Raw genomic sequence first — 27,511 nt, 5'->3', positions numbered from 1 at the left:
GGGCACCGCAGACTGACCCCCCCCAGCTCGGGGTGCTCCCAGGGCGTAGTGGACCGGCTCCCCCCAGCTTGAGGTGCTCCCAGGGCGTCGTGGACTGGCTCCCCCCAGCTCAGGGTGCTCCCAGGGCGTCGTGGACCGGCTCCCCCCAGCTCGAGGTGCTCCCAGGGCGTCGTGGACTGGCTCCCCCCAGCTCAGGGTGCTCCCAGGGCGTCGTGGACCGGCTTCCCCCAGCTCGGGATGCTCCTAGGGCCCTCTGGACCGACTCCCCCCAGCTCGGGGTGCTCCCAGGGCGTCATGGACCTGCTCCCCCCAGCTCGGGGTGCTCCCAGGGTATCGTGGACCGGCTCCCCCCAGCTCAGGGTGCTCCCAGGGCACCGCAGAGTGACCCCCCCAGCTCGGGGTGCTCCCAGGGCGTCGTGGACTGGCTCCCCCCAGCTCAGGGTGCTCCCAGGGCGTTGTGGACCAGCTCCCCCCAGCTCGGGGTGCTCCTAGGGCCCTCTGGACCGGCTTCCCCCAGCTCGGGGTGCTTCCAGGGCACCCTGGACTGGCTCCCCCCAGCTCGGGGTGCTCCCAGGGCACCCTGGACCGGCTCCCCCCAGCTCGGGGTGCCTCCAGGGTGCCCTGACCGACTCCCACCAGCTCGGGATGCTCCTAGGGCACCCTGGACCGGCTCCCCCCAGCTTGGGGTGCTCCTAGGGCTCCCTAGACCGGCTCCCCCCAGCTCAGGGTGCTCCCAGGGAGTCCTGGACCGGCTCCCCCCAGCTCGGGATGCCCCCAGGGCACTGTGGACTGACCCCTCCAGCTCGGGGTGCTCCCAGGGCGCCCTGGACCAGCTCCCCCCAGCTCTGGGTGCTCCCAGGGCACCGCGGACTGGCCCCCTCAGCTCAGGATGCCCCCAGGACGCCCTGGACTGGCTCCCCCCAGCTTGGGATGCCCCCCCAGCTCGGGGTGCCCCCCGGGACACCGTGGACTGACTCCCCCCCACTCGGGGTGCCCCCAGAGTGCGGTGGACAGAAATATCTGCCTGCAGATGCAGCTGTCCCACCGCAGGGTCCGGCTGCCTAGACAGGGGGTCTGGTCTGTGGGGCACTGGTCCCTGGGCTGAAAGCTGATCCTCTCCTGTGCTCACTCTGGCCTCCAGACTGGATCCTGGATCGGGGCAGGGTCTGCGCTGTCGGTGGGGGGAGCGGGGCCTGGGGTCCCGGCCTCTGGGGAAGAGGAGCCATAGAGGAGGGGGCTCTGCAGGTGCTCGACCACCAGTGCTCATCTACAGCACTCAGTGCTCCTACGCCCGTGCAAAGCCCGTGCCCTCTCTTTCCTACTGGTTGGGGCCTAAAGCCCATCTTGTGCCCAGTATTTTATTTTTTTTTAAGATTAAAAAATTCTATTTATTTGACAGAGAGAGAGAGCATGAGCTGGGGGAGTGGCAGGCTCCCCACTAGGCAGAGAGCCCAACATGGGGCTCGATCCTAGGAGCCCAGGGTCACCAGATCCCAGGAGCCTGGAGTCAGGAGATCCTAGGACCTTGGAATCAGGAGATCCTAGGAGCCTGGAGTCATGTGATCCTAGGAGCCTGGGGTCAGGAGATCCTAGGACCTTGGGGTCAGGAGATCCTAGGAGCCTGGGGTCCGGAGTCACACTCACATTATGAGCACCCCACGGAGAGGCTCAGGAAGCAAGGAACAGATCCCCTCAGTCCGAGGGCCCGAGACGAACGGGGTGAGTCGGGCCCGAGGCAGAGCCTCCCTCCTTCAAGCCCTCGGATGAGACCCCAGCCCCGGCTCACACTGCAGTCAGGAGGCAACGAGGCCACCCAGGTCCCAGCTCCGCGGAGCCATCAAACGTGAGTGTGTATGACCGTGACCTGCTAAATGTGTGAGTGGTTTATTGGACGGCCGTGGGCAACTCACCGGGGCGCTCAGACCCGACAATTTCTCAGCCCTCAAAATTTTGTAAACAATGTCGGGGTCCACAGAAGCTCGCCGCCTTTTTATTTTTCCGAAGTACATCTTGAAAAATGACAGCCAGTTTTTCCTTTCCTTAGTATTTTTGTAAAAGAAGGACCATTTGTTCGTTTTAATTATTTTTTTAATCACGGTGCTGCTGGCATCCCGTACAGCTCCTTCGCTTACAATGTGGGGAATCTTGCTGACCCTCCGTAGTCGTACACGAAGGTCCGTAATCGGGCCCGGGCGGCTTCCGCATCCCGGAGGGTTTGCTCCTGCTCCGGCCGTCGGTCTCCCGCTCCCGCCTGGGCCTCGCTCAGCCTTTGGTGCCGCAAGTGGGGTTCAGGTGAACATAAAGGGCCTTAGGAAGGGGGTCACCTCACAATAAAAGGCCATGTTTAAACCGAATTCATTGCGATTCGCGACGGAGACTTTCACTGGTTCCCTGCGGCCTCGCTTGCTCCCGCGGGGGGTCTGCGGCCCTCGGTACATGGCCCGTGGCCTTGGGGGTGGGCGGGTGGCTGGGGCCACTGTCCCGGAGCCCAGGCCGCAGGGCCCACCGCGCTGTGCCCTCGGCCCGGAGTCGCCGCTGTCGCCCCGGGTGCGGGTCTGCAGGGGGACGACCCTGAGCTGGGTCACTTGGGCCGGTGCAGCGCTGGCGCCAGCGGGTCAGCAGGCCGCAGTGCCCGGGGACAGGCCCGGGATCCCGTGGGGCCTGAAGGACGGAAGTCGGTAGCCCGGTCCACCCACTTCCCGCCCGGCCACCTCCGCTGGCCTCTGGTTCCACCTGCTTCCTCCCTGCTTGGGCTCCTGTCCTACTGCCCTCTTCCTCGTGGGTCCCTGCCTCGACGGCCTCGGAGGCCCCCGGTGTGTGGCCGTCGCGCTCACCAGTGCTTCCCCGCTAGATGGTCCTTCAGCTTCGGACTAACTGATATTCTTTCTTCCTTTTTTTTTTTTTTTAATATATATTCCTTCTTCCTTTCATTCATCTGCTGTCATCACTTCTTGGCTGTTCTTTTATTTTTTAAGATCGTAGTTCCAGGATGGGGAAGCACAGAGTTATATTCGTCTCCTGCGAACGACGGACCGGACGTAGTGATTGAACCCTTGTATCCACCACTCGGTGCTGGCACCTGCGCTCTCAAACCCCATCCCCCGCTTCCTCATTCCCCCCGCCCAGCTCCCCTCCGTAACCATCTCTTTGTTCTTTAGAGGTAAGAGTCCCTTTCTTGGTTTGTCTCCTGATTTTCCCCTTGTTTCCTAAATTCCACATACGAGTGAAATCATATGGCATTTGTCTTTCTCCGACTGGCTCGTTTCACTTAGCGTCATACCTTCTAGATCCATCCATGTCATTGCAAATGGCAACATTTCATTCTTTTCTATGGCTGAATAATCATCAATTGTGTGTATGCACACATGTAATATTCCCTCCTGTGCGCGTGCACATATATACCCGGGCACACCCCGCCTCTTTATCCATTCGCCTATCCATGGGCACTTGGGCTGCCTCCATAGTCGGCTGCCGGAGACCATGCCACGATAAACACAGGGGCACATAGGTCCTTTAAAATTAGTGTTTTCATATTCTTTAGGTAAATACCCGGTAGTGCGATTACAGGGTCACGTGGTAACTGCATTTTTAACTTTTTTTTTTAAATTTTTATTTATTTATGATAGTCACACACACAGAGAGAGAGAGAGAGAGAGAGAGAGGCAGAGACACAGGCAGAGAGAGAAGCAGGCTCCATGCACCGGGAGCCCGACGTGGGATTCGATCCCGGGTCTCCAGGATCTCGCCCTGGGCCAAAGGCAGGCGCCAAACCGCTGTGCCACCCAGGGATCCCCATTTTTAACTTTTTGAGGAACCTCTGTACCATTTTCCACAGTGGCTTCGCCGGTTCCCATTCCCACCCACACTGTATAAGGGTTCCTTTTTCTCCGCGTCTTCATCAACACTTTACTGTTTTCTGGATTTTTTTATTTCAGCCATTCTGACAGGTGTGAGGTGACATCTCATCGTGTGTGTGTACGTGTGTGTGGTGTGCGTGTGTGTGTGGTTTTCAAAATATACTTTAAAAAGATTTATTTATTTGAGAGAGAGAGAGCATGTGTGTGTGTGCATGAGCAGGGAGAGGGAGAGAGAGAATGTCAAGCATTGTCACGACCCTGAGATCATGGCCTCAGCTGAAATCAAGAGTCAGACGCTGAACCAACTGAGCCACCCAGGCGCCCTGTGTGTGTTTAAGATTTTATTTTTAAGTAATCTCTACACTCAGCGTAGGGCTCAGACTTCTAACCTTGAGGTCAAGAGTTGCACGCTCTACTGACTGAGCCAGCCAGGTGTTCCCCATTGTGGTTTTGATTTGCATTTCCCTGACGATGAGTGATGTTGAGCATCGTTTCATGGGTTTATTGGCCGTCTGTAGGTCTTCTTTGGAAAAATCCCTCTTCATGCCTTCTGCCCATTTTCAATTGGATTATTTGTGGTTTTCTTGGTGTCGAGTCGTATAAAGTCTTTACGTATTTTGGATGTTCACCCCTTGTTTGATACGTCATTTGCAAATCTCTTCTCCCATTCGGTAGGTTGTCTTTTAGCTCTGTAGATGGTTTCCTTTGCTGTGTGGAAGCTTTTCATCTTGATGGAATCCCAGTAGTTTATTTTTGCTTTTGTTTCCCTTGCTGCAGGAGGCACAGCTAAAAAAATGTTGCTGCAGCCGATGTCAGAGACATTACTCCCTGTGCGCTCTCCTAAGATGTTTGTAGTTTCAGTCTCACGCGTATATCCTCGATCCATTTTGAGTTTATCTTGCGTGTGATATAAAGAAGGGGTCCAGCGTTGCTCTCTTGCATGTAGCTGTCCAGTTTTCCCACCATCACTTGTTGAAGAGACTTCTTCCCAGTGCGTATCCTTGCCTCTCTTTTGTCAGAGACTAATGGACCATATAACTGTGGGATTATTTCTTCGTGACCTCATGTTTAAAACATCCGTCTCATGACTCCTAGTTAGTCCCTGCCCTGGGTGACTCCTCTGCTGCCTTCTCTCGTCTCCCAGCAATTCCCAGGGCACCACCCTCTTGTCTTCTTTCCTCTGTGCGCTCACCTGCACAGATCTGCTCCCGTGATAGGTCGGTTAAGGTTGTGTTTGGCTGCATGTGATAGAAACCTGACAAATGGTGGCTGATATGAAGGGGGGGGCATTCAGCTTTCTCAGGGAGCCGTGGGTGTGAGGGCAGGACATCAGTCCAGGGCTGACTTACACACGTGCTTTGCTAGCCTTCATGCGTGGCTCTTTTCTCTCGGGTGCAGTAGGGCTGCCCCATGTTCAGGCATCACCTCTGCGTTCCAGGTAGGAGGAAGAGGAAGGGAGAGTGGCCGAGGGAAGATGCTGACTGAACGGGCCACGTTTCATCAAAGCTATCTTTTTATGATTCTCCCCCAGAAATCCTGTTTCAGAACCAGGTCCAAGGCCTCCTCTAGTTACGACAGCGTCATGGGACGTGAGTAATCGAGCTGGGGACAATGCAGACCTGAAAAAAACAAAAACAAAAACCAAATCTGGCAGTATTAGTAAGAAAGAGAGAGGGGAGATGAATACTAGATGGGAAAGTAGCCGTGGGTGCCCCTCATGACGTTAGCACCTCTCTGCTGACGATTCTGAAATTCGTATTTTCTCAACAAATGGCCAACAAGCACATGGAATAATCCTAAACATCATTCATCGTCAGAGAAATGAAAGCTAAACCACAAAAGACGCCACCTCGCACCCGTTAGGACGGCTACAATGAAAAACAACAGAACCCAGGTGCTGCGGGGGGCGTGGGGGGCCGGAGCCTTGTGCATCGCTGATGGGAGTGCAAACCGGTGCAGCTGTGGTAGAGAATGGTATGGTCGTTCCCTAAAAAGTTAGATGAATTATGACCATATGATCCAGCGATTAGCTCGACTAGGTACACGCCCGAAGGAACTGAAGACCGGGACTCCAATAGATATTTGCATGGCCATGCTACGGTGGCATCAGTCACGGTTGCCAGAGGTGGGAGCAATCCAGAGGCCCATTGACAGAAGGGTGGGTAATCGAACTGTTGTGTACAGCTGACCCTTGAACAGCATGGGTTTGAACTCAGTGGGTCCACTTATGTGCAGTTTTATTTTTTATTTTTTTTAAGATTTTATTTGTTTATTCATGAGAGACACACAGAGAGAGGCAGAGACACAGGCAGAGAGAGAAGCAGGCTCCATGCAGGGAGCCCGATGCAGGACTCGATCCCGGGACCCCGGGATCACACCCTGGGCCCAAGCCAGGGGCTCAACCGCTGAGCCACCCAGGCGTCCCTACATGCAGTTTAAAAAATAACTACGGTACGGTACCGTAAATGTAGTTTCTCTTATGATTTTCTTACTGTTTTCTCTCTAGCTTACTTTATCGTCAGAATACAGTATATGATGCGTATACAAAATCTGTTGATTCATCGTTTAGGTTATCAGTAAGCCGGCCACCGGTAGGCTGTACTGGCAGTTAGGTTTAGGGGGAGTAAAAATTATATTGTAAAAGTGGCTTAAAATTTTTTTTTAAATTATTTTTTAAAGTAGGCTCTGCACCCAGATGGAGCCCAATACAGGGCTTGAGCTCATGACCCTGAAATCAAGACCTGAGCCATCGACTGAGCCACCCAGGCACCCCTATATGCAGATTTTTTCGTATCGTGCTGACGGTGAACCCCCCAACCCCCAGTGTTGTTCAAGGGTCAGTGCTATACATAAGAGAATAGCAATAAGTCTTGAAAAGGCACGAAGTTCTGATCACCCTACAGCAGGAATGACCCTTGAAGACGTGATGCCAAGTGAAAGAAAGACACAAAAGCACAAACACCGCCCGAGCCCGCTTCTCTGAGGATCCTAGGACGGGTGAACGCGGACGGACGGGAGGTAGAGTCGGGCTGGGCAGTTGCCAAGGGCTGGGGGGCAGTGGGGAGGCACCACTCAGTAGGCGCAGAGTTGGGTCTTGCAAGATGAAGAGCTCCGCAGACGGACGCCGGGTGTTTGCGCGCCCGTGCAACTGTGCTCGCTGCTCCCGAATCGTCCTCATAGAAACGGTTAAAATGGGAAACTCCGCGTCTCTGCGTAGGTACCGCCGCGATGAAACAAAGTCCTTATCCCCAGTTTCGAACTCCCATGACTTCAAGACCCATTTATCCAGGTGCTAGGCCTTTCAATGTGGGGGTCTCACCCCCGAAATCTGCTCAGAACTGGACTCACGAGGTCCCACGCTGCGCTCGAAGGCTGAGCCCCCGAGGACCCCCTCACGGGCTCCGTCGCTGGCCTGCGAAGCTTTGCCTGTCGGCCCGGGGGGGCCTGGGCTCCGAGCTCCGGGCCGCGAGGGGATGGGAGGGCCTGGCCGGGTCTGGCCCGGCACCAGCCTCAGCCTCGGCCCCGGGGACCAGCCCGGATGGCTCCCCTCCAACAGGCAAACATACAAACAGGCCAACAAACAGCTTCTTCCTCTTTTCCTCTCCGGGAAGAGGTGGGATCCTCTCCAGAGCCCTTGGTGTCTTTTCAGACACCAGAGAAGACCTTCAGAGAAGCCTGTCCTGTCCACGCTGGCGGGTTTGGGACGAGCAGCTGGGCTCTGCTTTGGCACCCAGCGCTCCCTTTCCCGAGAAGGGCGGGTGGCGGGGGCGGGGCGGGGGGCGCCTGGCCAAGCCGCCCGGAGTCCCGGCGCAGCACCCTTCTCTCGGGCCCGCGGGCCTTACCTGGGGCGTGATGGGCCAGCCAGCGCCCGTCCTGCTCGGCTCCCAGGCCCACACCTGCTGTCGGACGAGTTGAAAATACTCCAGCCTGAGTCTGCAGGTCCCTGCTCTCTGCAAACAGGGGTCCACTGCCTCCTCCGAGAGGAAAGCTCTTCTCCAGAGGGACTTGCCGTGTCCGCCTGCCTGTGAAAGACGAGGCCTAGGGTAGAGCTTCCTGCCACCCCAGCATCCCGCTTCTACACCCACAGGTCGATCCTCAAGCCGAACCATCTGAAAACTGCGTCCTAAGTTTACTGGGAAACATGCTAGTGAACAGTGATTTTAGGGGAAAAGATCTCGCCCCGGGGAGCATGTGTGGTCGTACACCTGATACATGGGCATCGGCTCAGGCACTTCTAGGGGTTCACGGGCGAGCGCTGAAGGGCGGCTTGCACAGCAGGTCTGTTAGCTGCTGCTACGTGACGAGTGACCCCAAAGTTCAGTGGCTCGAAACAACAATATTATCTCATGGTTTCTGTGGATCAAGAATAGCTTGGCCTGGTCCTCAGGTTCCGGGCCCTGCAGGCCCCGTTGAGGTCCCGGTGTCGTCTGTAGGCCCAGCTGGGCAGGACGCCCTTGCAGGTGCACTTGGTGGGGGGCGGGGTTCCGCTCGTTGGTGCCGCGGCCTGGCTGGGCCCGGGCTCTGGCTCTGCCCTCTGGTCCGTCCGCGGCCCAGCGGGAGGAGGGTCCAGGGCCCAGGCCGCATGGAGCCCGCTGCGCTGATGTCAGAGGGCGTCCTCCGACCCAACAGGCTGCGCCCCGCGTAATGAGCCAAAAGCTTTGTGGCGGACACACCGCGGGAGGTCGCGTCCGGAGCCCTCGAGCGAGCTGTCCCGTCCCAGAGGCCCTCCCCGCCTTGCCGTCCACCCTCCCACCCGCGCTCCTCCTGCATCTCTTCTCTGAGGTTCCAGCGCGGTTGGCTCCACCTGCATCCTGCCCGTGAGGCTCTTGTTTTCCGTGGGTGGCCTCCCCCTGCCGCCCGCGAGATGCCAGCCTCCCCGGGCAAGGCCCCCGTGGATTCCTTCGGGCCCCCCGGTGCCCAGCTCCCCGCGGAGCTGCCGGCTGTTGGAGGGGGAGCCTGCTCAGGTGTGTTGCCCCCCACAGCTGCCCCATCCTCTAGGCTTTCGGGGCCCGCGGGCAGCTGATGTGCTGCGGCACCTGTTACCCGGCGGCCCCCGGCAGCAGCGCTGCAGGCACGAGTCGCCTCCTCTCGCATCCCCCTTGGCCCTGTCACGGGCCTTGTCCTCGGGGTCCCCGTGACGCCAGCCTCGCTGCCCGGGCCGCATGGCCTGCGTGGGGAGGCCCGGTCTGGACAAATGTCTCTGGCTGAGAGAGGAAATCTGGATCTTTATTTGTGGGCGGGTGAGCCCCGTGTCCCCAGCCTTCCTGCCTGTTGGAAAGGGTGGCATTGCTCTGCTTGGGAGGGCAGAGGGACGGGGGGCGCAGGGCGGTGCAGCCGGGAGGGGGCCCCCAGCGGCCTCCTGCCCACTCCCCGCCCGCCTCTGCGGGTCCCGCTCAGCGGCCCAGGCCTAAGGGGTCCTGGTGCCCCGGATGCCGCCGGGAGCAGGGGGGGGCCAGTCCTTGGGGTGTCCCCGGGGTCCCCTGTGGCGGGGACGGTCCTGGGCTGCGCTGGCCCGTGTGCCCCTCCCGCTGTCCTGGGACCAGCACCTCTGAGCAGCACGTAGCAGGTGCGCACCGTGCCCCCCGCTGCAGGACGGAGGTCACGGGAGGCGCATGGCCCAGGGGTCGGGCTGACCTGAGAGCTCCGTGGGTGCCCTGGGACCTCAAGGGTTTGCCCCGGGGTGGGGGGCGGGCAGCAGGGCCGCAGACGAGGCCGTGCGGAAGCTAAGGCTGGACAAGTAGGAGTTAGCTGCCTGGAGCAGAGCGTTTTTGACAGAGAGAGTGTAATGGGGTCTGGGGTGCACAGTGGTGGGTGCACAGTGCGGTTGGCCCCCAGCGCGACTGAGGCACGAGGCCTGAGTTTAGGGATGATCACTGTGTCGGGGGTGGAAGGGGGGCCGGGGGCAGGCAGGGGTGGACCCCGTGAGCGAATCTGGAGAGCAGGAGGCCACGCGGGGCACGTGGGGCAGGCGGGGAGCGGGCGGGGGGCCCAGGGGGGTCTGGGAGCCTGGAGCTGGGGAGCCTGCATTTGGTGGCTTTTACATTTGAGTAAACTGAGACTCTGGGACGTCAGATAACTTTCTTTGTTCCATGAGTATGTGATCACCTTCCATCTGGAGGGTATATTTCGCATATTTTGCCATTTTTAGTCCTTATGGAAACGTTATAAAGGAGTTACTGTTATCTCCTTATTTTACAGATGAGGAAACTGAAGCTCAGAGAAAGACCCTGATAAGAGCAAGGGGGCGTCATGTACTCTACACTGTCTCTGGGACACGCGTCAGCTGGGACTTCTTCAGACAAATGGGCTTCTCATTTTGGAAACCCCAGATCATTTCTCTCTCTCTCTCTCTCTTTTTTGCAAGCAGGTAATCTGGGTCCCTTTCAGAGTCCTCCCTGGATACAGGCAACAGGGACTGACAGGACAGGGAAGAATTCATTTCTCTCTCTTTTTTTTTAAATTTATTTATTCATGAGAGACAAATGGAGAGAGGCGGAGACCCAGGCAGAGGGAGAAGCAGGCTCCATGCACCGGGAGCCTGACGTGGGATTCGATCCCGGGTCTCCAGGATCGCGCCCTGGGCCAAAGGCAGGCGCTAAACCGCTGCGCCACCCAGGGATCCCTGGTTAGAATTTTAGAACAACGAGGCTGAGGGATGGAAACCAAGAGACCAGAGTTGGGAGCGGAGGGACTTCTGGGTCCTTCTGTCCCTCCCGACGCTCCTCGCCAGCCTTCTGCGGAGCCCTGAGCCCCGGGTGGACGCCGGCCACGCTGCAGCAACGCGCTGAAGGCAGGAGGGGGCTGGAAGGAGGAGGGCCGCACGCGAGCTTCCGGCTCTCGCCCTCCGCCAAGGCCCCCGACGGCCACGGCTCTGGCACCTGCCGCTGTCACCGGCGCCGCGGGCTGCAGGCTGCACGGAGCCACCCCGTCTGGCCGTAAGGAGTACAGAGGGCGCGGCCCGCGGCGCAGGGGGCACGGGGGAGGCCGGGACCAGGGCAGGGCGGTTTGCCCTGGAGCTGCCCCGCGTCTCCAGAGCCGGCTCCCGGTGTGACGGGCACAGAGCTGGGCGGGAGGGCGCCCTGGGAGGGCGGCCGGTCCTCCGGGAGGTTTGGCGTTGGGGAGGCCCAGAGGGCGCGCCCGGGCGGCCCAGCGGTTTAGTGCCCGCCTGCGGCCCAGGCCGTGACCCCGGGCCCGGGATCGAGTCCCACGTGGGGTCCCCGCAGGGAGCCTGCTCCTCCCTCTGCCTGGGTCTCTGCGTCTCTTTGGGTCTCTCAGGAATAAATAGATAAAATCTTTAAGAAAAAAATAAAAGAAGAAGAGGCCGAGGGAAGCCCGGCAGGCGCCGGGGGGACCCGTGGAGGAGGAAGGGCGCGGGCGAGACCCCGGAGCGCGCTCGGGGCACAGGACGGTGCGGTCACAGGGCCGGCGGGACGGTCGGCGGGTGGGGAGTACCCGGGCCCGCGGCCTCGGGCTCCGTAGCCACGTGGAGGGTTGTGCACGGAGGAGGCGCGTCTCCTCACGAGAAGGGCTGGAGGGCGATGGAGCCGGGCCTTGGCGGGGGCGAGGGGCCTTGGCCCCCCTGCTCTGGGCGCTTTGGTCTTGTGCTGGAGGACGCAGGCCGGGGCCTGAAGGTGCGGGGGTCGCGGAGGACGTGAGTGAGAGCTGTCGAGGGACCCCGGACCCCCCGGAGGAGCATGAAAGGGGAGCGGTTCGGGCCTTCTCGGCCGTCCCAGGCCTGGACCTGCCGCCGTCGGGCCGCGGTGCCCCCGCGTGCGCCCGCCCCTCTCCAGGCCCAACGCGGCGTCGGTGGGCTGAGCGCCGGCCCTGCCGTCTCCGCGGCCGCCCTGACCCGGGCGAGGCCCCAGCCTGGGCACCTGCCGGCTCCTCGCACCTGTAGGCTCCTGGCGCCCGCCGCGCCCCCGGCTGGGCCGGGGCTCCCCGTCACCCTCCGGGCCTCCCCGCACGGGGGCCTCGCCGGGGGGCTGGTTCCTCCGGGGCGAGGCCTCCACTTGCGTTGGCGTCAGCCTGGCCCACCCGTGGGTCGCGCGTCACAAACACGGCCCACGGTTCCACCCGCGGCGGAAGTCGTGCTGGTGAGTGAGCAAGGCCCCGGGCGAGGCCCCGCTGAGAGGAGCGCCCTCGACAGCCTAGTGCTCCGGCTTCGGGCTGGCGGGACTAGCGGGGTCCGGGCCAGCTCCTCGCGCTGCTTCTCTGGGGCGCTGAATCCCCCCGGGGCAGCCCGGGGTTAGCCGCTGGCGCCCCAGGGACCCTGCACCATGAGGCGGAGCTCCTGAGGAGCAGATCGGGAGGCTCCCCCGACGCCCGCTGCCCCTCGACTCCGGCAGAGCTGCCCGGCGCGGCAGGACGGGCCTGTGAGCGGTCACCCCTCGGTCACCGGTCACTGCCCGGAGTGCGCGTCCCGTGGGCGCAGAGAGCTCAGGATCGCAGGCTCGCCGGGCCTCGTGGCTCAGAGCGGAGGCTCCCGCCTGCTCTCCTCTCGGGCCGGAGGTGAGGCTGGGAAAGAGGGGGGACTTGGAGTAGGAGGGCCCGTCTGAATCCTCTCACGCTGCGCCACATAATTTCAGTTGAGTTTTTGTCTCACCGAGATGATAATTTTCGCGAGACGGCGTCTCTGGGTGGGTGACACATTGGGCCGAAGCCCCACTAGGCTGTGGGTTGACGGGTTGCGCGTGCCTTCCCTTGGAGCCAGGTCTGATTCCACGGAGGGTGGAAGAGGAGCCGCGAGAGGCCAGGAGACCTAGCGAGGAGACGTCTACGCGTAGCCTCGGGTTGATTGTCGTGAGCCTGGGCGCATCGGTGCGGTGCCACGGGGCTTTAGGCGCTCACGCCCGCGTAGAGGAAGAGCCCTCACTGGGAACGTCGCTAAGGGGTTTGTGTCTGCGAAGCACTTTAAAACCCGGGGCGTGTTTGCTCCGGACTCTCCTTTCCTGAGATACTTGCTCAGTTTCCCCCGACTTCAGTCGCTTGGAACGCTGTCGGAGCACCTGGCCGTGACCCTCCGGCCTGCCGATCCGCGGAGGTGTGTTCCCTCCGCAAAGAGCCAAGCTCCCTGGTTTATTCCTATTTTTCTTAAAAAGCAAAACAAAACAAAACAACAAAACTTGAGGAGCCTCCTTCCCAAAGCAACAATAAAGACAAAGAGACCCATTGGGTCTGCTTCTTAGGACGACAGTCCCTCACCGAGTCTCCTCTGCCACATGCGTTTCTTTTGTGAGAGATTCCTGACTTGATGTGTCCGCGGGGACTTTGTGAGGATGATCTCACCCCCTGAAGTTGGCAGAGGAGCAGCATTCCAATTTCCTTCCAGCGCAAGAACAGAAAGGTGGTTGTTAAGCAGAAACTGTCCAGTCAGTAATCCGACAAGTCCAGCCCCCTCTTCCCAAAAAGATTCTGGCCAGATTCTGGAGATAGTCTCTGCAGGTAGCATCTACCCTACGTCCCAGCGACATCGGCTTCTGGTGTCTGTGAGGTTTTGAGGCCCGGGTGCTTTCCGGGCCTCCGTGAGGACAAGGGGACGCAGGAGGAGTGGGGTAATGTGGAATCCTTCCTACTACGTAGAAATATGGGATAAAACAAAAACCAAGTTAGTTCAGTTGCTGGAAATGAAGAGGGAATGGAAAAACATAGCCGGAAGTGGTGAGTGGCGCCGCAGCGAGCCAGGGTGTGGGCGTGCCTGTCTCTGCTTTTATTAGGCTGGGGTAGGGCCCAGGCGGAGACGAGAGTTAAGGCCTTGGGCCAGGGCCATGTGGAGGCCTGAACAAGAAAGCAAAAAGGTGGGGCAGTTGCAAGGCTGAACTCTCCGTGAGAGGAGGACTAGGAAAAAAAATCCAGCCATTGAATCGGGAAGATGCCAAGAAAGTTTGCCTCTGCCCGGGTTCTGAGTGGAAAAAACAAAAGCCTTTTGAGAAAACAATGAAATCCCACCATTATGCTTTGAGAGGTCCTGGAGACCGACTGTATCCTGCCTAGGAGTTGTGGACATCCTAAATGAAGAAATGCACGTAAAGGGAGTCCAGGTTACGTTACCGCTGGGACACCTGCAGAAGCAGTTAGAAAACCACTCCGGTCATAGCAGATTTCCACTGGAAAAAAATCAAGCTCAGCTGAAGATGAGCTTTCAGTGAAAAATTACAAAACACCTGTTGGAAAGATCTGCTATGAACAAGAACTTGCAGACACGACAAGCGGGAGGATCAGGAACTTCCAAAGTTGAGATCATAGAAATACAATCTGAAAGAGACCATTGATGTAGGGATATGTAGACAGAGATAAAGGGAAAGAATCGAGCCACTGGGGAAGAATAACACTCAATGAGAAAGATTGGGAGTAACGCTGATAATGATACATATTTGAGTTCAGGTTCAGATCTAGGAATAAGCAGACTAGGGCCCCTGGGAGGCTCAGTCGGTTAGGCATCTGCCTTCAGCTCAGGTCATGGTCTTGGGGTCCTGGGATTAAGTCCCGTGTTGGGCTCCCTGCTGAGCAAGGAGTCCCTTGTCCCTTTCCTTTTCTCCTCCTGCCCCTCCCAATGCTCATGCTCGCTCGCTCGCTCTCTCTCTCTCTCAAAAAAAAAAAAAAAAAAAAAAAAGAATAAGTAAGCTTAAACTGAGGAAAATAGGTTGCTACCAATCAACCAACAAAACAATAAAAACTCAACATCCTCTGAAACCCCCCTCCCCCCATCAAAAAGCACAAAAATACCCCAAAACAAACAAAACACCCCAAAAGCCAGAACTTGGAAAGAGCAAATAGGAAGTACACATCTTGTCCTGGCATATTTCAACCCGCTGAAGCTTAGCATGGTTTATATACCCTTGCAAACGCTGCTAGCTAGCATGAGGGGCATCGTGAGGGTGGGAACGCAGACACTAGGCTGGGGCGCCTAGGACACCAAAATAATCTTTCTATTAGAAAGACGTGATACTGGAAAAAACTGGAAATGCTGGACCAGCAGGGCTCCTGAGAGCAGCCCCGCAGGAGCATGCAGTAGGAGAGAGTGAGTGGGGGATCTGGGGGGAGTCAGGAGATGGAGAAAAAACATTTATTTATTTTTATTTTAATTTACTTAGTGTGTTTTTGAAGATTTTATTTATTTGAGAGAGAGAGAGCATGAGCAAGGGTGAAGGGCAGAGGGAGAGGGAGAAGCAGACCCCTGGCTGAGCAGGGAGCCCGATGCGGAACTCGATTCCAGGACCCTGGGGTCATGACCTGAGCCGAAGGCAGACGCTCAACCACGGAGCCACCCAGGTACCCCTAGTGTGTTGTTTTTTTAAAAAAATTGTATGATTGTTCAACTTAACAGACACAGTAGAGAGCTTGGGTGCCGGACATGCCCGATAATCAGCCACCGTCAGTACAAGGAATCAGTGTCAGCTTTGCCTCTTCCCCTGCTCCTGTCCCAGCACAGTATTGCTAGAGATGTTAGTGCCCTGAGCATGGCTGGGGTTCTTTGGGTTGTAGAAAAAAAGCAGACATTGGGGAAGGAAAAAAAAAACCCAACCTGATATTATTCAACATGACATGATGGCCAACGTGGAAGATCCATGAGAATCAATAGGCAGAAATATTAGAAATAATGAGAGTGACAAAAGGTGACTGAGAACAACATCGATGTACAAAAACCATCAGTAACAAGATTTAGAAAATTTAATTAAAAATACTATATGCAGTAACAGCGGCAACAACAAAAAATCTCTTAGAAATAAATAGAAATAAGAGAGTGCAAGACTGTTACGGAAAAAAATCAAAGCAATTCATTGAAAGACATAAAATAAGACATAAGTAGTTGGAGACCAAAAAACCACATTCACGGGTGGCATAACAGATGTCAGTTTTTTGTCCAAATGAAATTAAAATTAATTCAATTCCAGTGAAAATTCTCAAGAGAGTCTTTTTCATGGAACTTGACAAAGTAGCTTTAAAAATTCAAACAAAAGAGGGAAGGCCAAAAAAATCCAAAAAATCTTAACTCATGATAATCATAAGAGGTTTGCTCTACGAAATTAAAAATGTTTATACAAAGCTATATAATAATTCAAACAGTGTGATACTGGTATAAAGACAGAGAAAGCCACCAATGAAACAGAATAGAGCGTGTAGGAAACAGACTTACGTATATTAGGAATTTGGCTTATGTCAGACAGCATTCCAAAGCACCAGGGAAAGAATGGACTCACTTAATAAATTGGTTTTGGATCATAAACTATGAAACAGATAAAATGGGATTCCTACCCCACCACACAGACATACACACACTTCTAGCTGGATTAAACTATAAATGTGGAATTAAAAACTTTAAGATTTTAATAAGAAAATACAGAAAAATATCCTTACAACTTCAAGGTTTGGAAACTTGATAAACAAGACAAAATAGGGGAAAAAAGTTAAAGGTTAGGTCGGATAAATTTGGTTGCACAAAAATGAGAGAAATTGGCAACAAAGATAGCCAATAAAGAGTGAGTGCAGAATACAGAAAACGTCGTGACTATGAGTAGAAGGAGACAGGCAATAAAGTTGGAAATTTACAGAAAAGAAAGTTGAGTGGATGATGATGGCATGAAAAGAATCTTACATCGTTAGTAATGAGGTGAATGCAAAAAAAAAAAAAAGTAATGAGGTGAATGCAAAATAAAATACGTATTTCCACATCATCAGATTGACAAAAATGCAAAATCTGATAGCACGAAGCGGTGGTTAGGATGTGGAGCAGTAGAAACTTTAATAGTGCTGGTGGCAATGTGAACGCAAACACCAATTTTTAGGAACATTTTTGCAGTACCTGTTAGAGAGGTGCGTACGGGTACCTCCGCGTGTACGTGTGCATGTTTGTCCAAATGGTGCACGCTTATCAAAGTGCAAAACACATTTCTTGCACCAAGCATGGTAGAAAAGTCCAAAAGCCACTATTTTACATACATTAAAAGTGCAAAACAATATTATATGTTCACAGATCCCATAGTAAGCACGGGGGTGAGAAATGCCGGCGTTAGGACAGTGGTTACACCGGGACGGGAGGGAAGAGGAAGACGTGCTCCCTCTGCATTGACGCCAGTTCCATTCACGTGTTGCTAATGGCAGGATTTCCTTCTTATTCTTCACCGAAGAACATTCCGCGCACATAGGTTCCACGTCTTTTTTATCCATTCCTTTGTAAATGGCCACTTATGTTGTTTCCATTTTTTGGCGATTGTGAGTGACGCTGCAATAAACGTAGAGTGGAGCTATTTCCTTGAGGGTCTGATTTCATTCCCTTTCCATACGTACCCAGAGGAGGACTGCTGGGTCGTAGGGGGATCGTATTTTTAATTTTTTGAGGAACTTCCATATTGTTTCCCTTTGTGGCTAATTAATGTTCCCACTAGTAGCGCACAGAGTTCCCTTTACTCCACATCCTCGGCAACATGTGTTGCCTTTGGCTTTTGGATAGTAGCCACTTTAACAGGTGTGAGATGATATCGTGGTTTTGATTTGCGTCTCTCTAATGATGAGTGACGCTGGGCATCTTTTCAAGTACCTCTCGGTCAATTTGATGCCTTCTTTGAAAAAAAAAAGTCTGTTTAGTTCCTCTGTCCATTTTTGAGTTGGATTGTTAGTTGGCTATGAGTTGTAGGAGTTCCTTATATGTTTTGGATATTAACTCCTTATCAGATCTATGATTTGCAATTGGCAATATATTTTTCTTCGATTCTCCATGTCGCTTTTTCATTTTGTCGATTGTTTCTTTTGCTGTGCAGAAGTGCTGTGGTTTGATGTCGTTCCACTTACTTATTTTGCTTTTGTTGCTCGTACTTTTGATGTCATAGCCAAAAAATTCTTGCTGAGACCAGTGTCTTAGGGAGCTTTTCCTTATGTTTTCTTCTAGGAGTTTTATGGCTTCAGGTATTATGTTCAAGTCTTTAATCCATTTTGAGTTAATTTTTGTATATTGGTGTGTATGGTATAAAAAGAAATCAATCTCATTTTTCTGCATGTGATTATTCATTTTTTTTCCAGCACCATTTATTGAAGAGACTATTCTTTCCCCATTGAGTACTCTGCTCCCTTGTCAAATCCTAGCTGACTGTATATGTTTGGGTTTATTTCCGGCGTTGTAATTCTGTTCCGTTTGTCTCATTGTCTACTTTTAGGCCAGAATCATACTGTTTTGATTCCTATCCCTTTGTAATGTATTTTTGAAATCAGACAGTGTGATGCCTTCAGCTTTACTGTTCTTTCTCAAGGTTGCCTTTGCTATTAAGGGTCTTTTGTGGTTTCATATGAATTTTGGGATTGTTTTTCCTCTTTCTGTGAAAAATTGCCATAGGAATTTTGACAGAGATTGCATTGAATCTGTAGGTGACTTTGGGTAGTATAGACGTCTTAACAATATTAATTTCTCTGATCCATGAACATAGGATATCTTTTTATGTATTGGTATTTTCTTCAATTTCTTTTATCAAAGTCTCATAGTTTTCATTCTATGGATCTTTCATCTTGGTTAAATTTACTCCTCAGCATTTTATTTTTGTTAGTGCTATTGTGATTGACATTGTTTTCTTTCTTTCTTTTTTTTTTTTCCAGATATTTCATTATCAGTGTATGGAAGTGCAACTGACTTCTGGATGTTGATTTTGTGTCCTGCAACTTTACCGAGTTTGTTGATTTGTTCTAACAGTTCTTTTGTGGATTCTTTAGGATTTTCTTCTTCTTTCTTTCTTTCTTTTTTTTTTTTTAAATCTCTACCCTGGGCACGGAACCTGCTTGAGATTCTCCCTCTCCCTCTGCCCTTCCCTTCCTACTCATGCTCTCTCCTTTCTCTGTCTCTCTAAAATAGATAATAAAATCTTTGTTTTAGAGAGAGAGCACGAGTGGCAGGGTGGGGGGCGCAGAGGGAGAGGGAGATACTCTCAGGCTGACTTCCCACTGACATGGAGCCTGATGCGGGGCTCAATCTGATGACCCTGAGATCATGACCTGAGCCGAAATCGAGAGTCGGATGCTCAGCTGACTAAGCCACTCAGACGCCCCTAATGTGGACGGATGACTTTTATCTTTCATTCCTGCCTAATTTCTCTGGCTAGGACTTCCAGTCTATGTTGAATAGGAGTGGTGTGAGTGGGCACCCTTGTCTTGCTCCTGGCCTTAGAGGAAAACCTTTTACCCTCTCACTGTTGAGTATGATGTAGGCCGTGGACTTGTTGTTTATGGCCTTTGTTATATTGAGATATGTTCCTTCTGTAGCCAATTTGTTGGGAGTTTTTATCATGAAAGTGTGTTATATTTTGACAAATTTTTTTTTCTGCATGAACTGAGCTCATCCTTTTCCTTTTATCCTTCATTCTTTTAATATGATGTATCACATTTATTGGTTTGTGTATGTTGAACCATCCGTGCATCCCAGGGATGAATTGCACTTCTTCATGGTGTTTAATCCTTTAGTTGTATATTTGCATTGCATATAAATGTTCTTATTTTCAAGAACCATATTTGAGATAAAGTGGGTGTCAGTAATTGAAATAAGTTAAAGGAAAAGTTTGCTATAAATTATTGCATTGTTTCACTTTTATTTTCCCGATCACATGTTTAACTGCATTGTATCATTTCTGCTCCATTTTGTTTGCTCTTTGTCCCACTGAGTATTGCCCAAAGCTGGTACATCCCCTTAGCAGGGCCGCCCTCCTAGTAAGGTCTCCTACTACTAACCGTTTTTCTTTTTTTCCCAGTAAAAACTTACCTGTTCTATGTCCCACTCTTGTAACAGGGATCTCACCCAGATGTTCTGGTTTAAAAAAAAATCAAACAAAATCAACTTTTCTGGGGCACATGTGTGATAGGCTTAGTGGGCTCCCAAAGGCTGTGCCACCGGCAGCCTGGGAATAGGGCCAGTGGGGTTTATACTTAGGGAGAGTGAGGGGTGGTCGGGACTGGGCAGGCTTGGTCACAGTTTGGAAGTTCTGAGCAGTTTACCACCTTCAGCTTGAAATCTAAGTCGAATTCCTCATCATTCCCGGGGTGGCTGGTCTTATCTCTCCATTCCATCAAGGCCCTGCAGGAGGGGTCCTCACCCGAGAGATTCACTCCTCCAGTCCTCTTTGGGAAGCCCTCCCCTTACCCGGCAACATCTTGGGGTCCAGGAAGAGAGATCTTGCTATAAATTTAAATGCCACCAGGCACTGAGAAATTATGACTCTGTTTTTCTTTTTTTCCAGTGTGGTTCGTCGTGTAGCTAATTCTCATTGGTTATGCTGAGGTGAGGATTCTTTGGGATTTTGGAAGAAAATACCCTCACATTTTCCATTCCTTTCTTCCCAGAGACAGTTTGCTGGCAGAGTAATGGCCACCTCTCTCGGCAGCCAGATGAGAAACAGAGCTCGAGGCAGGGCGAGAACAATGCCTGTGGCCAGCACCGTTCCATGGTCTTTTTCTTTCTTTCTTTTTTTTAAGAGTGTAGGAAAATAGAAAACATAAAAAGGACCTAAAATCAAGAGGAGTGCAAACTGCTGTTTGGGGAGAGAAGTCTGGCTGAGAGGTCAGATGCCACATTCCTCCTTCCTCCCGGGAGGCAGATGCACTGAAGCCCTGGCCCGCGTGTCTGATGGTGGAGGCCGCACCTTGTCACCAAGGGCAGACTCACTCGGGCCCTGGCCCTGTGGTGGTGACAACCCCGTACTCCAGCCTACGGGTGGTAGGCTCCCAGCCGCAGCTCTCAAGTCACCACTGGCTGCTGCTCCCCGTGCAGGTCCACCGTGATGCCAGAGGGACAGTTGTCACCTCCCAGCCTCCTGAAGGGCGTTTACGGCCCCTGCCTCACGTGGGATATCTTACTTTCCACTGTGCTCGAGGCATTGCCGTGACTTTTGAAGAGAATGCAAAAATAAGACAGTACGTGTAGACTTTTCAAAGAAAAAGGCAGATACAAGCCCCTCTCCGAGGCCACCGTCCCCAAGCCCTGCCTCTGCAGGAAACCACTCTTAATTGTTGCTTTGTTTCTTCTTTAAATTTAGCTTTTATATTATTTTATGTTACCATAGTTTAACGAGTGAAATAGTTCTCTAAGGCTTGTTATTAAAACGCGGTACAAGGCTCCTTGGGAGACGATGCACATGGTCTAAAATTAGAGTGTGGTGGCGGTTGCACAACCCTGGAAACACCCCGCGACCCACGGACTGTGGGGAGGATCTCGCCCACGCGGGAACTGCATGCAGGTCAGTGAAGCTGTGCAGAAAGGAAGGACGACAAGTACTTTCAGCAGAGCCCCCCGCCCCTGCCCCCCCGGCCTCTCGGGGCCACCGCTTCAGTTCGGGGGACCCTGCTGCCCCGCGCTTCCCGGCTACTTGGCTCACAGTGCTCGCTCTTGAGGGGCCGGTTCTGTCATTACTGCTGGCTTCTGTCCAAAACAGGAGGCCTCCGCCTTCCTTCACCACCTGCCCGCCAGGCCGCCGCGGCCCGCCCCGTCGCGCTCACACCTGGTCTCAGGCCTGCAGGTGCCGCGGGCCCGTGTTTGCAGTGCGGCCTGGGCCCGAGTCCCCGCTCGCCAGCCGCCTGTCCCCCCTCACTCCATCTCCGGGACCCGGGGTGGCAGATTTCCAGATCTCTCGATGCATCCGTAGTGTAAATCATCCCGAGGCTCTTTCTCCATTGTGGTTTTGTTTCTTTATTTTGAGGGGATCTGTGGGTTATTGCTCATCCATTTGTTGTCCAATTTCTGAGATTTTTGTCCCTATTTTCTCATCATCCATTCTCTTGCATTAAAATCAAACTTATTGACCTATAATTATTACTCCAAACAGCTCCACACAACATTTAAAGTGACAAGTCCATGGATTTAGTATATTCCCAGAATTGTGCATCCATCACTTCAATCAATTTATTTTACACTTCAATTTATTTTTCTTTGTGTGTTTATGCCTTAAAACTGTTTTTTACAGGTCACCTGGGGGGCTCAGTCGGTTAAGCATCTGCCTTTGGCTCAGGTCATGGTCTCAGGGTCCTGGGATCGAGCCCCAGCAGGGAGTCTGCTTCTCCCTCTCCCTCTGCACTCCCCCCACTTATGAGCATTCATGTGCACCTGCACTCTCTCTCTCTCTCTCAAATAAATAAAATCTTTAAAAGAAAAAAAACAAACTTTTTTTTTTTTTTACTGCATCTATAGTGGAGTTTCCGACTAGTAGAGGCTAAACGTGTTCAATCTGTCATATTTCATCAGAGCTTCTACTTAATATCTACCTATCACTTCTTGATTTATTAAATTTAGGCATTATTTAATGGCTTCTTGCAATAATAGGTCAAGATTGAACTCAGTGATATAGTTATAGCACTATTTTTAGTTCCTTCACTAACTATCTTCATGACTTTAAAGACTTTGGTCACCTTTTTATTTCTTGTTCTATCAATTGTAGACAGCATCCCTTTCTTCTCTTTTCTTTAAAGGTTTATTTATTTATTTTTAAAGATTTTATTTATTTATTCACGATAGACATAGAGAGAGAGAGAGAGAGGCAGAGACACAGGCAGAGGGAGAAGCAGGCTCCATGCAGGGAGCCCGACGCAAGACTCGATCCCGGGACCTCAGGATCGTGCCCTGGGCCAAAGGCAGGTGCTAAATCGCTGAGCCACCCAAGGATCCCCCTATTTATTTATTTTTAAAATATTTTATTTATTAATTTTACAGAGAGAGAGAGAGACAGCACACACAACCAAGGGGAGAAGCAGGCAGAGGGAGAGGGAGAGGCAGGCTCCCCACTGAGCAGGGAACCTGATGTAGGGCCTGATCCCAGGATCCCAAGATCATGACCTGAGCCAAAGGCAGATGCTCTACCAACTGAGCCACCCAGGCGTCCCTATTGAATTATTTGAGAGAGAGAGAGAGAGAGAGAGAGCACGTGCACATGAGCAGAGAGAGGGCCAGAGAGAGAGGGAGAGGAGAGAATCTCAAGCAGACTCTCCATGAAACACAGAGCCTGAGGCTGGTCTTGTTATCAAGACCCTGAGATGGGGGCAGCCCCGGTGGCTCAGCCATTTAGCGCCGCCTTCAGCCCAGAGCGTGATCCTAGAGTCCCGGGATCAAGTCCCACGTTGGCCTCCCTGCGTGGAGCCTGCTTCTCCCTCTGTCTGTGTCTCTGCCTCTCTCTCTTTATCTCTCTGTGTCTCTCGTGAATAAATAAATAAAATATTAAAAAAAAAAGACCCTGAGATCATGACCTCAGCCTAAAGCAGGAGCCGGACACTCAACCGACTGCCACTAGGCACCCATTGGTTTCCCTTCTTTTCCATTTACATCTCTCTCTCACATCTCTCAGCTTGTCATCTGTAATTTTCCCTCTGTATTTTTAAGGCTAATACATTCATAACTATAACCGTTATCAATTTTTATCATTTGGCTATATGTTGATCCAAAAGTTAAAAATCAACAATAAAAACTGTTTATTATAAGTATGTGCATACTTTCATTGCATATTCAACTAGAGCATTGATTGTATCTTTTTGCTCACTTTTAATTTTTTTCAGATGACTTTCTTCGTGCATTGCCTTCCTGAATTACAAGCTTAAGTTCTTCTAACTAACCAAGAATAGTATCCTATCTATAGAATCCACCTTTCTCCTTGGTTTTCAGTCTCTCAGGGGCCACTGCTGTCTTGCTCCAGTCTGGACTGATTCCTTTCTCGCTGTACTGAATAGCTTTTATCTTGAATCCTTAACTTTGTGGGTTGAATCTCTTGTTTCCCGAATCCTGTGTCTTCTTTCCTGTTTTACTCTCTCTCTCTCTCTTTTTTTTTTTTTTTTTTGCTGGAGCGCATTCTCCAGTATGTTAATTAAGAGGTAGTAAAGTTTTCTTTCCTTGAAGGCCACAAAATATCTTTGTTTTAATTTTATGATCCAGTGATAGTTTGGCACAGTATATATTTCTGTGTTGAAATAATTTTTCTCAGAAATTTGAAGGCTTGGTTCCAATGTTTTCTAGAATCCCATATCTCTGATGTAATTTCCGATACCAGTCTGATTCCTGTTCCCCTGTAGACAATTTTGTTTTTCCTTTCTAGAAGCTTTTAGGATTATTCTTTTTATCCTTGGGAATCTTGAAATTTTATAACATGTAACTTTGTCTCTTTCTCTCTTTTTCCTTTTTTTTTTGCAGTGCATTTGGTTGACCCTTCAATCTAAAAATTCTCCAACTCTGGGATGTTGGTGTCTCCTTCAACTCTGGGATATTAGGATACTATTTTAAAAATAATTCCACCTATTCTGTTTTCTATACTCTCTCTTATTTCCCCTGGGACTTCTACAGGTCAGATGGATTAATCCTCTAGGTCTTTTCCCTTTTTTTCTTTTATTTAACATTTTCTTTTACTTTTATTCTCTTTGCTAGGAGACTTTCTTAGCTTTATACTCCTATCATTCTGATGATGTTTAAATTTCTTCTTGTATTGTTCCCTTTATTTGTAGTATCTTACTATTATATGTGATGTTAAAAATCTCACTGAAGATACTAATTAGAGATCTCCTTGTCTCTGAATTCCCCAATTCTTGATTTTTTTTTGTCTTTCTCTTTCACGGTGTAGGTAGGCTTCTCTTAAAAGTCTAGTGAGATCTTAGTTGTATTCACGGATGAGGCAATAGAAATAGTCTGCATGTCCGTGAGGAGCTTTTCAACTCATAGGTTTTGCTTTAGGGAAGGAGAGTGGGCAGGAAGTCAGATCTTACCAAGGATGCTCTAAATGCCCTAAGCTGGCCTCCCTAGTTTTTCCTAGTTTGTCTACTCTTAAAAAGGAAGAATTCTGTTTTGTTTGTCCAGGGTAGAGAGGGGGTGATTAGAGAATACTAGTCTGCTAGGACTTCTGCAAAAGATGGAGGCAGGAGGTAAGTTGGGGGACAGTTCTTCTGTATACAGACTTTTCATTAATCTCCTTGTTTTCAGCCCTTTGCCTTCCTCCCATTCTCTAACACCTGGCATTTCTGAATTGGGAGCTTCTCTGGGGATATTTAGGGCAGGGGTCTCCCTCTTCAGCTGTGGCCCCTCCACTAGTCCTAGAAGCTGTGGCAACCTCCATCCTGTTTCATCCCTTGCCAGCTCCTATGTATTGTTTTCTGTTTTTCAGAAATGTATTGAACTCCGTTGTCCATTGTAGGAGTGTGACACGATCAGTGCTATGTTTTAGAGACATAACTCTGGAGCACCTGTTTGGAAGGCCAAAGCCAGGGAGCCAGAGAGCAAATTAGGGGATGGCTGCACTATGTATCAGGGAATGGACGATGGCTCCTGAAGTTAGAAGGGAAGTGGGGCTGCAATGGAAGAGCTTATTATTCCAGAGGCAAAATCAACAGAACTTGGTCACTAACTAGAGGTGGCAGTCAGGAGATGGGGTCAGGATTAGGTGCCTGAGCCACTAGTGCTCTAGGTAAGCGGGCTTCGGGGATGGGAGAGAAAGAGGATGTGCCACTGAGGCGACTGTACCATATCCAGGTAGTCATGTCCAGAAGGGGCTGGAAGGATGGATCTGGAATGCTGGGGAGACATCTGTGTTAGGTGCAGAGTTAGCAGTCACTAACTCATAGGGAAAATTGAAATCATGGGAATGGATAGAAAGAGACTATGTGCTATGGAAAAAGCCAAGGTCAGAGGCCTGGGAAGCATTAGAGTTTACGAGGACCGTGCCTAAAACCGCTGGTTGATGCCCTCCCTGAGGAGAGATGGAGGGGTGTGCGGTGGTGGGAGAAGTTAGGAAGGTGCCAGTACTGCCTCTGGGCGGCTTTGGCGTGTGGGGCCGGGGCTCCAAGGGAGGTGGCCTCGGGGGAGAGCCAGGTCTCCGAAGGGCAGGGGAAGAGGAGTGGAGAGAGGTTTTCCCAGAAATGAGGACTCCGGGGGAACAGAAAAGGGAGGAGAGCATTCAGAAGCGTTGGGGCGGAGGGAGGCCGCTCCACTGAGCTCAGTGACCGAGGGCACCGCAGCGGGGGTGTGGGCCGAGGGGGGCTGGAGCCCTTCCCAACTGGCCTCCGTTCTCTGGGCTGTTTCCAGCCTCTCGCCTGCTCAGGTGGCCGCCTGTCGCTCCTTTACAGATCCGCAGCACTGAACCTGGGTCCCCGGAGTGCTGAGGCGTACGAGCCCCCGACCCCAGGACAGATGTGGAAACAGTAAGCGTGGCCAGCCAAAGTCAGCAGAGAGCCTCACAAATCCAAACCGCCTTTCTGTTTTAACTGGAACGTCAGGACCCAGCTTCATTCCTCCAATCTGTTCCAGTCCAAAGGAAAATGGGCCATCTCTGGTCTCCTATTTTAGGGCAGAGCGTGACAGCTGCGCGCCACGTGCCCGATCGGCCAGTCTGGCCCACCACACGTCCCCGGGCCCCGCCGCTCCTGAGGGCGCCTCCTTCCAGACTCCACGCAGGTGTCTTGATTGGTCTGAGGCCCCCCTGAACGTCTCACAACAGCCCGCCTTGTAGGTATTATATTGGGTTTGTTTGCAACTAGAACAAAAGGAAACTCAAGCTCACACAAATATGAAGTGGGGGATGTAGAATTTATTTTATTAAACTTTTCTTTTGTTATGAAATATTTCAGAGAAACAGGAACATTCCAAGAATACCACATGACGGCTCTCTAAGACTTTACCCTTAAGCCGTCTCTGCATCAGATTTTTAAAAGAAAATACGAACAAATCCAGTCAAAGCTCTCTGTGGCTCCCTTCCTGATGTTTTTTCTCCTCCCTCTCTTTAGAGATAACTGCTATTTGAAGTTGATGTTTATTATTACTACGCAAATTGTTTATATTTTTATTATACATACCATATAAAAACAATCCATGGTATTATTTTGCATGCTTTCAAGTGTTGCAAGAACGGTATCAAAGTCTGCATTTTTTTTCCCCCTGGATTCCATTTGAGTACATTCAAGATACCCATTGGCGATCATAGATGCTTAACTTCAGCTTGCGTTGAGCAAGCATTGCGTTGTCAGCTCTGACACGAGGGGACCATCGGCTCTGAAGGTTCAGTGTTTCACAACTCGCCTCCAGTCCTGTGAAGTCAGAGTTCTAACTCCTTAGCTCCCTAATTTGGATGTTTAAGTCAATTTCCTTACTTCCTTAGATAATATTACAGGCTTTATTATTGGTAGCTTGCCTTGCTCAAGCGTTTCTTGCCAAACCATTCAGGGTAATGAATGAAACATGAACGATATTTTCCACAGTGCCGAGGTGGGTGTAGAAGGTGGGAGGAAATGTGGATCAATCAAGGAGTCAGAGGCCATAGGAGTATCAGAGTCTTCTCTGCAATGCTTACAATAGTCTCAAGGTTCTTGCTTTTTTTTTTTTTTAATTAAAAAAAATTATTTAAGCAATCTCTACATCCAGCATGGGGCTCAAATTCACAACGCTGGGGTCAAGGGTCACATGTTCTTCTGCCTCAACCAGCCAAGTGCTCCTCAAGGTTCTTTATACTCCCATTTCTTCTCGATGAGTGTCTTTCATCTGGCAAAAAAGAACTCTCCTAATATTGAATCCTACAGGAAGTGGAATGTTTGAGTTTTCTTTTCTCATGTTTTGTCTGTTATTTTCCATGAATCAAAGAAAATGAAGAAAAAAAATCACAGCCATCTTCATCAATGATGAGCTCTTCAGCTTCTAGAATAGTGATGTACGACGTCTTCTGCAGAATTCCAGA

General features: G+C 51.6%; 1 long non-coding RNA gene across 2 annotated transcripts; it reads left to right on the top strand.

The window, feature by feature from the left end:
- Positions 1-493: 493 nt before the first annotated feature.
- On the top strand, positions 494-27,511 carry LOC140600429 (uncharacterized). Of its 2 annotated transcripts, XR_012003696.1 has the most exons (4): positions 494-1,843; positions 2,976-3,160; positions 25,911-26,289; positions 26,412-27,511. It is a non-coding gene; the product is annotated as an uncharacterized lncRNA (long non-coding RNA). The 2 variants fall into 2 exon arrangements; XR_012003695.1 differs by having other exon boundaries at positions 25,911-27,511.

Source organism: Canis lupus, chromosome 11, assembly GCF_048164855.1.
Source record: "Canis lupus baileyi chromosome 11, mCanLup2.hap1, whole genome shotgun sequence".
Lineage (NCBI taxonomy): Eukaryota > Metazoa > Chordata > Mammalia > Carnivora > Canidae > Canis > Canis lupus.
The sequence above is the reverse complement of the archived record's forward strand: the minus strand, read 5'-3'. Positions and strand labels throughout refer to the sequence as shown.